Below are 14519 nucleotides of genomic sequence, written 5' to 3' on the forward strand. Positions count from 1 at the left end.
AGTCATTTTCTGCGATTTGAACATTTTAATAAGCTTCTCTACTGTCTTGTCCATTAAGGGATTGAAAAAAAATGTAACCTGGTGTCAAAAAGCGATAAAGAGTTAATGTGTCTCATCTCGAAAATAGTATCTGCAACACGCCCGAAAGCAGTTTTTTCAGACTCGCAGATTTCCACTACTCATCCAAAAAACTGGATTTTCCTGACTTGTTACGTGAATTAAAATTAAATTTTTAAGTCCTGTTGGTGACTCATTCTGTAGGTACCAGTTCTATTACGGACGAGGCGACGTGTATGTTTTTCCCTAATTAATATTAGAGACGAGGGCGCACAGTGCAGATTTTTCTATACCAAAATTCCATAATAGTAGGTGTCGGGACTGGTGATAGGTGAATTATTAATCAGACGTACACAACGTGTATCAACAATAAAATTTATCACCAACAAAACACCACAACAAAAAACAAAACACAAAAAGGAAAAGTACAGGGTAACCTCAAGGAACTAACTCTAAGGAGCAAGGAGACTGAAGCGAGTTTAGTTTTCGGCCAAAATCCCAGAACAGAATGAATGCATTGGCTAAAAAATGTGTTCGAAGTAACTCTCGAAAAAATCACCACTCACAATGGTCGGGATCATAAATATAGTCAAGAAAGGTCAACCACTTGATCCCGAATTCCTTGTTTCAATCCATAAAAGTGGTAACAATGAGAGTACATACTCTAAACATCCCAGGTGGTGTCGTTCTAAATATCTATTTGTTTTTCGGAAATAAACTTTCCTTTCGAGAGAAGCGAGCATTTCAATGATATGCGATGAGAAAATATGAAAATGTTAAGTAAAAATTAAAATAAAAAAATTAATATGAAGACCCAAGCAGATGCATATTTTGGACGACGGCTCGATAATGCGGTTATGAAAAGTTGATTTTCTAACTAAAATTTACAATACAGAATAAAAATCAAGGAAGAAATGAAATGTTTCTGAACTAAATAGTTGTAGGAAAAACCCTACAGTACCCCCTTGCCAGTGATGAACAATATACCATGAAATGTGGAGATATATAAAAAATATTTTGTAAATTAAGGTGCAAAAATAGAATTGTAAGTGCAATGATATACTTATTTGAACTACTGGAAGTTGAATACATTTTTGCAAAAATAAAAACTGAAATTATCTTTTCCAAATTAAATAGATTTTTGCAAAGATACAATTTATGAAATGTTGATGTTGAATCGCGAGTTTTGAATTGAAATAGAATTGCCACAAAGTAATGATAAAACGAGAGAGATTCGATTTTTGAATATTTAAACGCGAATGTGCAAAAATGTATTGAACTGTATTAAATTGTATAAGAAAATTAAATTTTTTCTAAACTAAATAGTTGTAGGAAAAACCCTACAAAACTATAGTGGGCTATGACTTTCAATCATGACATTTTGTTGTGTAATAAGTGTATATGGTTATTATAATCTTAGTTTATGTCAATATGGCAAAAATAATAAGCAGCTCATATATATATTGTATATATATACGACAATATATATTGTATATATTTACTGACAGAATAAAGTGAAGATAATTTTGGGGTCTTTCGATTGATTTTTAACTGTCTAAATATCATTCATTGTCCCCATTCGATCAAAAATAGACGAATTCCTTGGTTTAGTTTGTATAGTGCATAGTTCATTGCTTCCGAAATAAACAAGCAAGAATGCCATACATTCTGCTTTTTATTATTATTAACATCTCTACAAGCTCCTAATAACTCCAATAAACAGACGCTGAACATAAACTTTACAAATGCCCTGTTTATTTTCATTGCCGCCTAAATAAGTGGAAACTTCGTAAAGTTCTCTTCATATTTTAACGGAGAATTTCAAACGGTTAATAAAAGATATCGACGGGCTATCGATCTAACGGAAAACTTCGATGAGAGGCGGTAACTTAAACTACATAAACATAAACTACCTATCGACTGGAGGTGACTAATGGTTCAGAAATTTTAAACAATTTTCCAATAACCGTGTACATCATACCTTGTTGGAAATAATGCAGCTTTGATTTTTTGTTCACTTATACAGGGTGTAACTGAATAAGTGTGAAACATTTAAGGAGGTGATTCCTCATCGAAAAATAGATAGGATCTTTCATATAAAGAAACTTCATTGGAGCATCCCTTGTTAAGACACGCTCCCTTAAAGGGGGTGCATAAAATTTGTGTAACAATTTTGTTCACAAGCACTGAAAAAGTATTACATAAGGGGGGAGGGAGAATATCTGGTGATATTCACCATTAACAAAATTATATCGTTCTTCTAATCAGGGGTTTGTTCTTACCTGAAAGTTATAATAAGAAAAAGATTTAACGTGCTCTAGTGACTCCCCTTATCAACTATAATCCTGAAAACTAAAACACAAACTTTGCCTAGCTTGGGGGTAGGTTCTCTGTATAGCGGGTTCTGATATCATAAATAATTCCAAGTGAATCAAGCGAACCTGACTCATGAATTCGCCTTATTTATTATTGATTTTAGATCATGAACATGAACATTTGAGATAGTACTCAAGGGAGATCTCACTTGCGTCTCACATTAGAATAATCAACGACATAAGCATATACAATTTCTTCTAACTCTTTCGTAGCACAACCCCATACAAATTATAATGATATTCTATTATTATACAATTTAAAAAAAAATAAATAAATAAGGAATTCAAAATAATTGTCTTATTGGCTAGACTTATCTGTTTCTGTCCAATATGAAGGTAGTGGACCTAATGTTTCTATTCAGGGTGGTGAGTCGGGATAAAAAGTCAGATCTCCTGGACTGGAACCAATCCATTCAGGGATGATCGTCTGGAGCGCAGGATAACACCTACCCATCAGGACTCGTTCCGGGTAACAAAGATGACTTGAGTCAAGGGTTGTAGGCCCCAAACAATCTAGGGGTGGAAGAACAAGCCCTAGGAGAAAACATCAATGAAAAAAAATAATAAGGATTTTCGACCATCCAGAAGTAGAAGAAAAAATAAGAAAATTCAACTTACGTGGAAGAAGGGTGGCTTAAAATGTAGCTGTCCTACGCAAGGACAGAAGACAAAGTGCCGGTAAACACAAAAAAATATCCGACTAAGTCGATAGCTAGAGGAGTAAAAAAAACCAACTCAACGGAATGATTCCAACAGGAACTGTAAATCCATTCACCAATTACTTCCTCAGCACAAATTTCACGTCTTGAGAATTTATCCTCAAATTAGAGAAGAGCAAAACAAAGTTAAACTCGAGACGACATCGGCACAAGTGATATTTCCACCTAAATCAAGTAGGATGTGTTTTTTTTTCATTTTTTTGTTTTCTTTCCTTTTAGTTCAGTATATTTATAAAGAAATAGTCCCTTAGAATAGATAACCCATATGGCAGGTATGTGTTTAATAAGTGGTATTGATTTTTCTGAAGTCTCTCTTTACATAAAGCAATGATGGAACCAAAACAATTGTATTTGAATTATGAAACTTTGGAACACGTAACAAAAGTTACAATATTGAAAAATACCTGACGTTTTGTACTACCAAAAAGACACTTAGCCAGTAATTTATTTGGTTTACCCCGTAGTTGTAAGGGGTGGAAACGCAACCCCTAAAATTTATTTCCAATGTAACTTTTTGTCTTATTACTTGTTAACCATTTTAAAATTTATTTCCGATAGCCGATTTCATTCTGAACAAAAAATGTCCCTTGGGTTTTTTGCCCAAAATAACCAGTTCGCAGCAAAAAATTATTTTACGAACAACTACAGAGATACATCGTCATAAATGCGAACTGGATTTATTGTTATTTTGTAGTTAGTACCTGCATTAAACGAATAAAGGGTAATAAACAAAACTAATTTATCAATAACAAAACACACAACATGTAGAAATCATAGTAAATGTTCAATATGACATTACGCATGCGTCTAGACGTCGGCGCATTGAGCCACGTATTCGCTCAAATATTCCTGGAGTCTCTCTGATTACCCTGCACGCATCGATGATGCGGTTTCTTAAGTCCTCTACATCGCGAACAGGAGTACGATGAACCAAATGCTGTAAATGGCCCCAAATAGATAAATCGAGAGGATTGAGATCCGTGGATCGAACGGGCCAGTTCTGTGGCCCTCCTCGCCACTGATTTGCATATGTTTCAATTAAATGCTGACGTGCTACTTGACTAAAATGGGCGGGAGCCCCATCATGCATAAAAACATATCCCTTCTGACGCCCAAAGGAACTTCCTCCAGCAGTTCCGGATGCACTTCTCTTAAAAAATGGAACGTATGCCTCACCATTTAATCGAGGAGGTAGAAAATGAGGCCCAATTAAATCATCCCCAATAACTCCGAGCCACACGTGAAGAGAAAACTGTTCTTGATGGTTAGTTTCGACAATAGCGTGAGGGTTTTCATCAGCCCATATGTGGTAATTATGAAAATCAATAATCTTGTACATTCGTCTGTGAATTCTTTCGTCTTCAGAAAGTCACAATTTCTTCTTATCATTTCCAGCATCCAATTGCAAAATTCAAGACGGTTCGGAAAGTCTCGCGGTAACAGTGCCTGTACTCGTTGCAGATGGTAAGGGTATAAGAGTTGTTCCTTTAAAATTCGAAATACCGTCATATGATCAACATTTAGCTGGAAAGCAATCTTTCTAGTACTGGTAGTAGGTTGTTCTTCAATCAAATTAAGTACTGCTTCCTCAAGCTGTGGTGTTCGTACTTCTCGATGGCGACCACAATCCTGCGTTCTTTTGTCGAATGATCCATATTCTCGTAATCGTTGATGAAGTCGAGCAAATATTCTATGTGAAGGATGCTGCCGTTGAGGATACATTTCAGCATATCTTGTAGAAGCTTCTAACCCCTGCGACAGACCACAAACGTAATGTATATCAGCCATTTCCTCATTTGTGTATGCCATTTCAATAACAATGAATTAATTAAGTAACAAATTGAGAACAGAACAACAACACACAAACCATTGCATCCTTCTTATCTCCACAATATTTGTTTTAGTGACGAATGTACTTTTTTTTTAATCGGCAATGTTCACAGACAAAATTGCTGTTATTGAAGTGAAACACATCCCCAAAATCCAGAAAAAATTAAGGTTTGGGTAGAAATATTGGGAAACCATATTGTAGGACCTCTATTTATTGATCAAAATTTAACAGGGAACTGTATTTGAATATACTGAAAACTGCTATTGACCCTCTCATCACTGAAATCGCCGTAGCGAACCCTATTATATTCGATATGGATACTGTATTCCAATAATATGGTGCACCACCACATTACTCCAGACAAGTAAGAAACTATTTGGATACTACTTTTCCTGGTCGCTGGATTGGCCGTCGAGGTCCTACAGAATGGTTAGCCCGCTCGCCAGATTTGACACTTTTGGTATCATGCCTTAATTTAATTATCCCAAATTTCAAGTTTTTGAGTTGACCCGTTCAAAAAATAGAAGGGGAGGGGGACATTACAGAAATGCACTGTATGGAGGCAACAGCTGGTAAAAAGAAAATTAATTTCAACTCATTTCAATTGCTTTGAGATAACAATCCTAAATAAACTTTTTCAATAACAACGCACGAAAGTTTTCAAGCAGTTTGAAATTTTTATAAGTTGTGGGTAAGTAGAGTTTGTTGATTTTCTTACCGGCTATGACTCATACAGACGCAGATGACGAATTTACGCTTCAATACTCCCGTATTGAGCTTCGAAATACATTGCATTGGATTTTTAGTAATGGTTTTCTCTTTCTAGGTTTGGAATAATGTGAGAAACATACCTCGAAGAACCGGTACACAATACTATAGCAATTTTTTTTGTAAACTTCAGAGAAACGGACAGCCAAGCCATGTGATATTGCCGAGTATTTTTCCGAACTAAATATCGTTCTCTTTCGGTTTTACGAAAGACATCGATGAAAGACTTTAGCTACAGCATAAACTACCTGTCGACCGGAGTTGATTAATGTTAGGTACGGAAGTTTTCAATTAGAATAAGCGCGCACGTACAATGATAATTACCAAAAATTTCATGAAACGAAACCTCTCATTCGTCGCGTCGACAAAAATGCGCGGAAGTTTTCCGCATGCGAACTTCATGATTTGTCGTCTGTCAGAAACGAACGAGCCGAATGCGGAATGTGGATTCCATATTAGTCGCTAATTTAGGTGGTTCATATGTAACAGGTTGTAAATCACCAGAAGTAGTTAACGATACAGAGGCGTGCTGATTTGATTACGATACAGAGCATAACAGCCAAGTTAGGTTTTTTTAAGGCCAACTATATCGAAAAAAAATCCTCGTGAAGCTTTATCTCGCACACATTTTAGTTTCAGAGAGTTGTTATTCGTCAGGGAGCGACATCAGGTTAATGGAAAAACTCATTCATTTTCTGTTGAAAGTAGGGTCAATCGGGGCTAATGTGATACACCATGAAAAATGGGGTAATATGATACACCAGGAGATTATTTACGTACTTTGTGCCAAAAATATTTAAAAAAAATACTAACTAAGTAATACATTCTATTATTGTTGGGCATAACGAAAGTTCTCATTATTGCATGGTAAGTGGACAATAAAAAAATAAATAATCAGCAGTGGTTTTTTTAAGCAAAAAAAATTTCAGTGACTGACTGTGAACTTTTATTTGAACTCCGTTGTTTATTGAGGTAGAAATGTTTTTATGCGCCACCCGTATTGGGGGAAGATAGCTTTATGTTTCTACATTTGAAAATTTCAAAATAGGTAATTTCTTCACGAGATATATGACGTCACATATAGGGGGCTAATTTGATACAAATAAGGGGGTTAATTTGATACAAACATTGGGGCTATTGTGATACAGCTGAAGGGGCTTTCTTGATAATGCAAAACTTTGAAAATTGTGCATTTTATTAGTTTTTGTAACTTTCTTGGATTTCAACTTGTTTTGTTTTGTTGCAGGACCACCTGTAGATCACAAATACAAGCTTTATACTCTGTTTGGATAGTGCTAACAGTTTTAGTGTATGACTGTATTTTTTTAAAAACTTATTCGACATATAAAAAAAGACGTGTTAAAATGGTGCGTAAGTACATTCGTAAAGGGACAAGAACAGTTTATCCACAGACACTTTTTGATTGTGCTAAAAAAATGATATATGATGGCCAAGTCTCTGCGCAATGTGGCCAAGGATCTTAAGATTGAGAAAATGTTCCTATGCCGATACATGAAAAAAACTAATAATCCTACCGAGGACAACACTGCGAAGCATGCTGGACACAAGACAGCTCTGCCAGAAGAAAGTGATGCTTCGTAAGCCGAAAATCTCAAGACCATGGCAAAAAATGGTTTTGCGTTGAGCAAAGAGGAAGTCTTGGATGTGGTGAAAGAATACGTGGAGCAAAATGCAGTGACGGTTCCATTTAGAAATTATAGACCGGGGCATGATTGGTATAAAGGTTTTTGTGAAAGACATAAATTGAGTCTAAAAAAAATGGAGCCTTTAGAAAAAACGTCTAAATATCAGTGACCCGTTCATCATATACCATTTTTATGACTTGCTTGAGAAACAAATTAAGGAATTAAAGCTAGATGATAAACCTAACCATATCTACAACCTGGATGAGACATATTTTTGTGCCGTTCCTTCTAGGGTTAAACTACTCTCTGGTGAGAAAACTCATTGAACTCAAGAAGGAAGTGGCAGAAAAAAACACTACAGTTTTGGCATGCTGTAATGCTGCAGGTGAAGTAATGCCGCCTTCAATAGTCTTCCAAGGCGCCAACTTGTGGTCCAGTTGGAAAGGGGATAAAGATGTGCCTGGTACGTTCTATGCCTGTAGTGAAAAGGGGTGGATGGCTTCTGTTATATTCCACGCCTACTTCGTAAAATTTTGTCAGGAAGTAAAAGAGAGACCGCTCCTCTTGATATTTGACGGTCATCTAACTCACTTGGATATAGAGACAGCTATCTATGCCAAAAACCAGTAAGTTGTTATAGTAAAACTGCCTGCTCATACAACAGATGTTTTGCAGCCCCTGGACAAGGCATGTTTCAAAATACTCAAGTATACGTGGGACCTAAACATCCTTCATTGGTACAGAAGTAACCAAAGAAAATTGATAAAAAGTGAATTTGTAATCATTCTTTGCAGTATTTTTTATGACGGACTCAAACTCAGACAACGCTGTTCCATCAGTCAAAGTTTCTATGTCAAGCGATTTATATCAGCCTTCGTCTTCCAATCAGTCACAACCACCACCGTCTAGTGATTTTGCATTGGCGGTAGCTTCTACTTCAGCAGAATGTGGATCTTCAGTTGGTCTATCTCAATCAGTCATAGCCAGCCCAAATACAGACAGGAACTCTGGTTCCTCTACTTCAATAATCAGCACTCCAAGTACCTCTCGTTCATTTGAGACTTTGCTTCTACAAAGACTCAACAAAACCGTTGCTCCAAAAAAAAAACCAGAAAGAAACTAACTTCAAGGGCAGCAATCGTTACTAGTGAAGAGTGGATTGCTGCCGAACACAAAAAGAAACAAGAAATGGAAGAGAAAGAAAGCCGAAAAAGATAAAAAACTAGGGGGAAGAGTGAATGAGGAACATAAGAAAACAACCACATCAGGCACCCATGAAACCCAACCAGCGGAAAATGCTACCCAAGACGAAATAACAAGTAAGGAAGAGAGTCAGATAATTCAGGAAAAAAAAGGAATCAAAAGAAGCGTATGAAAATAACGGTTTCGTCAGACAGCGAATCAGATATCCTGAGTGGAATTGATTTTGCAGATGAGGATAGCAGTGATTCCGACATTATATAAGCCATGCAGAGAGAAGAAGAGTCAGACTTGGAATTTGAGAAGACTTTATGAAACTGCAATGGTAGTGACATGCATGACCAACATACTACAACTAGAATCAATGACTTAGTTGTAGTTAAATTTGCAACCAAGAAGAAAGAGTTGCATTACGTAGTTCAAGTTATGGATACTGAAGCTGGTGAACCAAGAGTAAAATTCACACGAATAAAAGATACCACAGTTTTTTGTTGGAAAGATCCGGAAGATGTGTCATTTATTGAAAATGAAGATGTGGTAGAAAAACTTGCTGAACCTGCTTTGGGAGGGAGAGGAGAACTGATTTTAAACTCGACTTTTGAATATTATAATATTCAATAATTTCATACAAGAAACTGAAAAAATCATGGAATGTTAAAAATGTTGAGTTTTTTCGATAAACGGTGATTTAGTTATTTTTTCCAAAGGAGTTTTTTTAGTGGAAAAAACATGAACAAGATACGGTTGTATCTTTTATATGGCTGAAGACAAAAAATCGAGAAAATTACTGGTATAACATTAGTCTCGTCTTACGTTCATTGACGATATCGCACCCATAAATCAACTAACCAATACGAATTATATATCCCAGTATTTTTTCAAAATGGCTTAATGTATATGGTTAGGTATTATAGTGAAAAGTTTATATTTTTGTATCATATTAGCCCCGATCGACCCTATTTCTTTGTTTTTGAATTTGTACTAGCGACCCGCTCCGGATCCGTATGGGTGCAATGATGACACTAAATATTAATTCACCCACCAGCTGGCGCCTCAGTTGAAATATTTGAAAATCGAACATACATACAAAATTTCTGCCTCCGAGAATATAGCGTTACGGATAAACATATGTTAACTCGCCTCTGAAACCAATCCATACAGTTTATTGTATGATTTCCACTATAAAGGGTTTTACAAAAACCGCGACACGTGTTTCGCTATACAAAAGCTTCCCCAAGCGTGAACTGTGTAATTAGTTTAATATGCATTTTCATCGGCCAGTTCTATTCGATATTGGTTACATTCTCCTCTTCCTCTTCGTTATCTTCTTCAGTGACAACAGCAATGATCAACAGCAATGGAAAATTAATTGGACAAACAACAAGATTATTAAAAGATAGAATAACATCTCATAAAAGTGATTGAAGATTAAGACCAGAAAGATGTGCTTTGAGTAATCACGTAAATAATGAAGGTCATTGTATGGACTTCAATTGTACAAAAATATTAGCAACTGAACATAACTATCTTTTCAGAGATGGCCTTCATCTTACAATCACCTTCATATGAAATATATTCCTACATGTTGCACTTGGATCAAGGAAATGTTCAAAACCTTTCTAATGATTTGTCAACTTTCTAACATATTTTTAACGATTAGTTTCAAATTTATTTAATTCATATTGTGAAATTCATAAATTTATATTCTATCTTCAATTTTAATCAAATAAAAGTTAGGGCATCTGTCAATTTCTTTTCCATAGGGTGTTTCATGATACATCTCAACTTAGTGTTATATGAAACTGGTTTTTGAGTTACCTCAACTGATTAGATTGACACCACTGGTGAAATTTGACCTTGATGTAAAAAACAAGCCTCCATCAAGTTAAATATTCGAATACTCTCCTTATTCTGTGAATTCTTCGTATTAGATTTCAACATTAATAACTTCATTTAAATATTGACTGAACGTTTTATCAAAACTTAAGCAATATGTAAATACACAGATTCTTACTCTTGTAGTTTCTCTGATGATGTCAATAAAAAGTGTCGAAATATTGGAATCGATGTCCTAAGAGTATTCTTTTGCATGCTGCGTTCCCAAATAGTTCAGTAATTTTATTTTCATATCTATATGTATATTGTTACCTAATAAATAAATCACCGAAAAATATTCATTTATCTTTCTTTTATACCTATATGGGGTCGTCAGGAAACTCGCAATTATAAATGGGTCGCGAATGAAAAAAAATTAAGAAGCCCAGCTCTAACTGATCGGAAAACGAAAGGACGCCTCTGGGAAACATTAAATTTGCTGAGTAGTTTACTCCAAACACCGTTAGTTCTGCTACAAAGGCAATTACGTGACATTTTTACATACTGGTCGTTGAATTTTGAAATTATTAAAGAGGGCTTCGTCTCTCATAAATATGGAACGAAGCCGTTGTAAATCGTTCTATTTCATGCCGCAGAAATGCATATGTAACTGCAGATGTTGAGGTAATAATGTTGGCTGGCTATTGTTGTTTCGTGAATAAAACATACTGCTAACGATTTATGTATAAGGAATGCTATGAGGATTTTTTCTGACATGACCAAACTGGAGAAATCCTGTGAAAAACCCTATTCAGACTCGAGCAGACAATACATCTTGGCGCTGTCTTGCACTTGAATAACAAAGTCAAAGATGAATAATATGTTTATTTTTCTATAGCCAGCATGCATAGGAAAGTTATAAAAACCAATGTTTATGAAAATGTTTCCCCTCTGGTGTGATAAACAAAGAATAACAGATATTTTATATAAAATCATTATTCACTAGCCAGTGTCTGAAGAGAATGTATACGAGTTATGGAAAAGGTATTGGAAAAATTAGGAATAACCACATCCACTAGTATTATGAAACACCAGTTCTTCAAAAACTCTTTCACGTAAAGATCTTTTTGTACAATTGCCCTTAAAAGTGACATTTTTGATGGTTGTCAAGAATATTAAAAGATGATGTTTACAAATTAGTAGATTACTGTTAACAGTATTTTCAGCAAGATTTTTTTTCACCAAATAGCAATAAACAAAACATAATTATTCAATTTTAAAAGGAAGTTTTATTATGAACAATAGATTCAATTCAATACAGGTAATTTGAAATACATTTTTACATTTTGTTCAATATGATTCCTCCAGTGATAGTTTGAGTTAGGCAACTTAATGTCTGTCTCCTGAAAGTTATCTTTTGAAGGATCATATTCCTATTCTAAAAATATATCGTGGAGCAGAGATAAGATTAGTTGTACATAGAATGTCTCTGATTTACTTGTTTTATACACATCTTAGGCTTTCATAATGCGAAAGCCTAAGATGTGTAAAAAACAAGTAAATCGGAGACGTATGAGAGAAGTGGAACAATTGATAGAATAATGTTCCTGTTCAAAACAGGCGTATAGTTCACAACCTATGGGTGTTTTTGTGAGGGTTAGTAATTGGGAGATTATTGTTTAGGTACTTAGAATATATTGAAAATATTTTAATTTTCAATTAAAAAATGTTTCACTTTTTTTTTTTAATTTTATGGCACTTTTTAGTTCTTTTATATTATTTGGGAGAAGGTTATATAATTTTGATCCATAAAAATAAACTGATTTTTGAGTTAAATTTTTATGCATTAAGGGAACTGTGAATTGTGTGTTTTTTATAACACCTCTTGTTGTTCGGGAATTTTGTAGCAAACATTTTTGACAATTCGTTTGAGACCACATTAGCCAACGATAAATGTAAAGAGACCTTACATTGAATATTTTTGTATCCTCATACAAAAGATTGGTAGAGTAGTTTCTGTTTTTCTTCAGAACTGATTTTAAAATTTTGTTTTGTGCACTTTGTAAAGTTTTTATTGTAGTATTAAAAATGCCTCCTCAAGAGAGAATGCAGTATCTTATATCTGATTCTACCATAGAAGTATAAAGGGTTATTAAATTTTTTTTGTTTAATAAATCTTGAAGAGTGTAGAATCTATTCATGAGTGATCTTATCCTTGTGACGTAAGTAATATGTTCGTGCCATTTAAGGTGTTTTCAACAATGACTCCAAGGTATTTAATAGAATCAGTTCCTTCCAGAGATATGGGCATGTGCAAACTAGTGGTGCCAAACATACGTGACTATGTAACTTCACAACCCCTGTAGTTGGTTGACCAGGGTCAGTTGGAGAGAGTGCCATATATTTAGTTTTCTATTGATATTGATTCAATTAAATTGTGTTACAAATGTATTATATACATTAATTGAATTATTATTATTTATGAGCATTAATATGAAAAGCATAATCAGAACAACTGCTGATATATTAATACTTCGCGATATTGGAGGGCCTTGGGGTATATCTGAACTTGCTCAATTGACAATTTCATGGAAATCAACACTTAATTCTTCAAGTGAAGAGGACGATGCCGTAATGCTGGAGCTAGCTGTTGGGATTATTCTTTCAGTAACAGCCTTTTTGTAAGAAAAAGATTGATCGATGTAACCCTCAGCTACTATTGTAGACTTCCATCCTCCGCGCTTCTTTATATCCGTTATATTTGCTCCTGATTCTGCTGGCAAAGAAGCAGAAGACTTTCTGAAATATTGACCTGTATATTCCTTTGGTTCCGGGAGGTTCAAAAACTCAGCAATGGTAGAGGGCATTTTCCCAAACTTGTTTATATCAACTAAGTTCGCACTGTATTTATAATTTGAGTATTTCAGAAAAAAACGTTGATGATTGATAACAGAAGGGCGTAATGCAATGTATTTATTGAAATAGTCAATGTTTTTTCTGACAATGCAAAAAGAACGACCTATTTTCGTGTTTGTATTTGGAATTTGAACAATCAATGATGTATCCGTTAATTTAATTCATTCTATTAATAAACGGCATACCTCTTCACGCCAGGTTCCATATATTCCGGAAATAGTAGCAATTTTTATCATCAAATATTTTTCATCCGGCGCCTCCTTTATAAACCTCTGGATTTGTTCAAACGCAAGAGTTTTTGATTTTTTGAGTCTATAACTTTAATTTCTCCGCTTTAAGAATGCTATTACCTTGAAATATTTGCTTGTATTAACACTAATTTTAACGAGCGCACTTGACTTTATCATTAAAAACTTGCTCCACAAAGTTGACGAGTTCCATATTTTTGATTTCTCTTCTAGATAGAGTAAGAAGACGACTTCGCTGATATCTCCTTCGACGTTTTTGAGTCTGCACCACTCAAGAAAATTAGAATATGCGTCATACTGCTGAGCCGATTTTTTTCGTAACAATTCAATTGAAGCTCTTTTTGCAGCCTCTTCAATATCGTCAGGAACACACAATTCCTCACTATTGTTCTTCATTATGCAAGACATTAAACACCACCAGCACGAACTTTAAATGAAATTTTAAATAAAACGCGTGAGCTGGTAACCAGGTGATTCGGCGTCACCTGACACGGCCACTTCACAGCAAATTCTATACCTGCACACCAATTGAACTTAATTGTGAAACGTTATTTCAGTATCTTTCACAAATGTAACATTTTTCTTTGTGAAAAATATATCGAATTCACGCAGTAACTTACAAGGGTAAACTAAAAAATTGACCCTTTCTACACGTGTATGAAGTTCTCCATTACAATTTTCATATTTGTCAGATTGTGGAAGGTCGATAAAAAAACTGATTTTCTTCCACAAAAGTGACTTTCGTTCAATATTGTTTTAATCTCATGAGAATTGTGTTTCCAGTAAAAGTTAAGGTTGCAATTAGAGATTTCACTAAGAACCTTCGTGGTTGATGGAAATTTGTTGAAATATTGTGAAGATATATATCTCTGTATCGAACAAAAATCAGTCACAAATGGAAGATTTCTAGTGCCAACTCTATCCACGGAAAAAATAATTTTGAC

At 34.8% G+C, this 14519-nt stretch overlaps 1 protein-coding gene across 5 annotated transcripts in view; it reads right to left on the bottom strand.

Annotated features, from left to right (window-relative positions):
- sdk (sidekick cell adhesion molecule) overlaps positions 1–14519 on the bottom strand; it is a 556813-nt gene that overhangs the window by 157937 nt on the left and 384357 nt on the right. The window lies entirely within an intron of this gene.

The sequence above is a fragment of the Leptinotarsa decemlineata genome, unplaced genomic scaffold, assembly GCF_025532065.1.
Source record: "Leptinotarsa decemlineata unplaced genomic scaffold, Ldec_3_MD MMD2_P_RNA_scaffold_12, whole genome shotgun sequence".
In the NCBI taxonomy this organism is placed as follows: domain Eukaryota; kingdom Metazoa; phylum Arthropoda; class Insecta; order Coleoptera; family Chrysomelidae; genus Leptinotarsa; species Leptinotarsa decemlineata.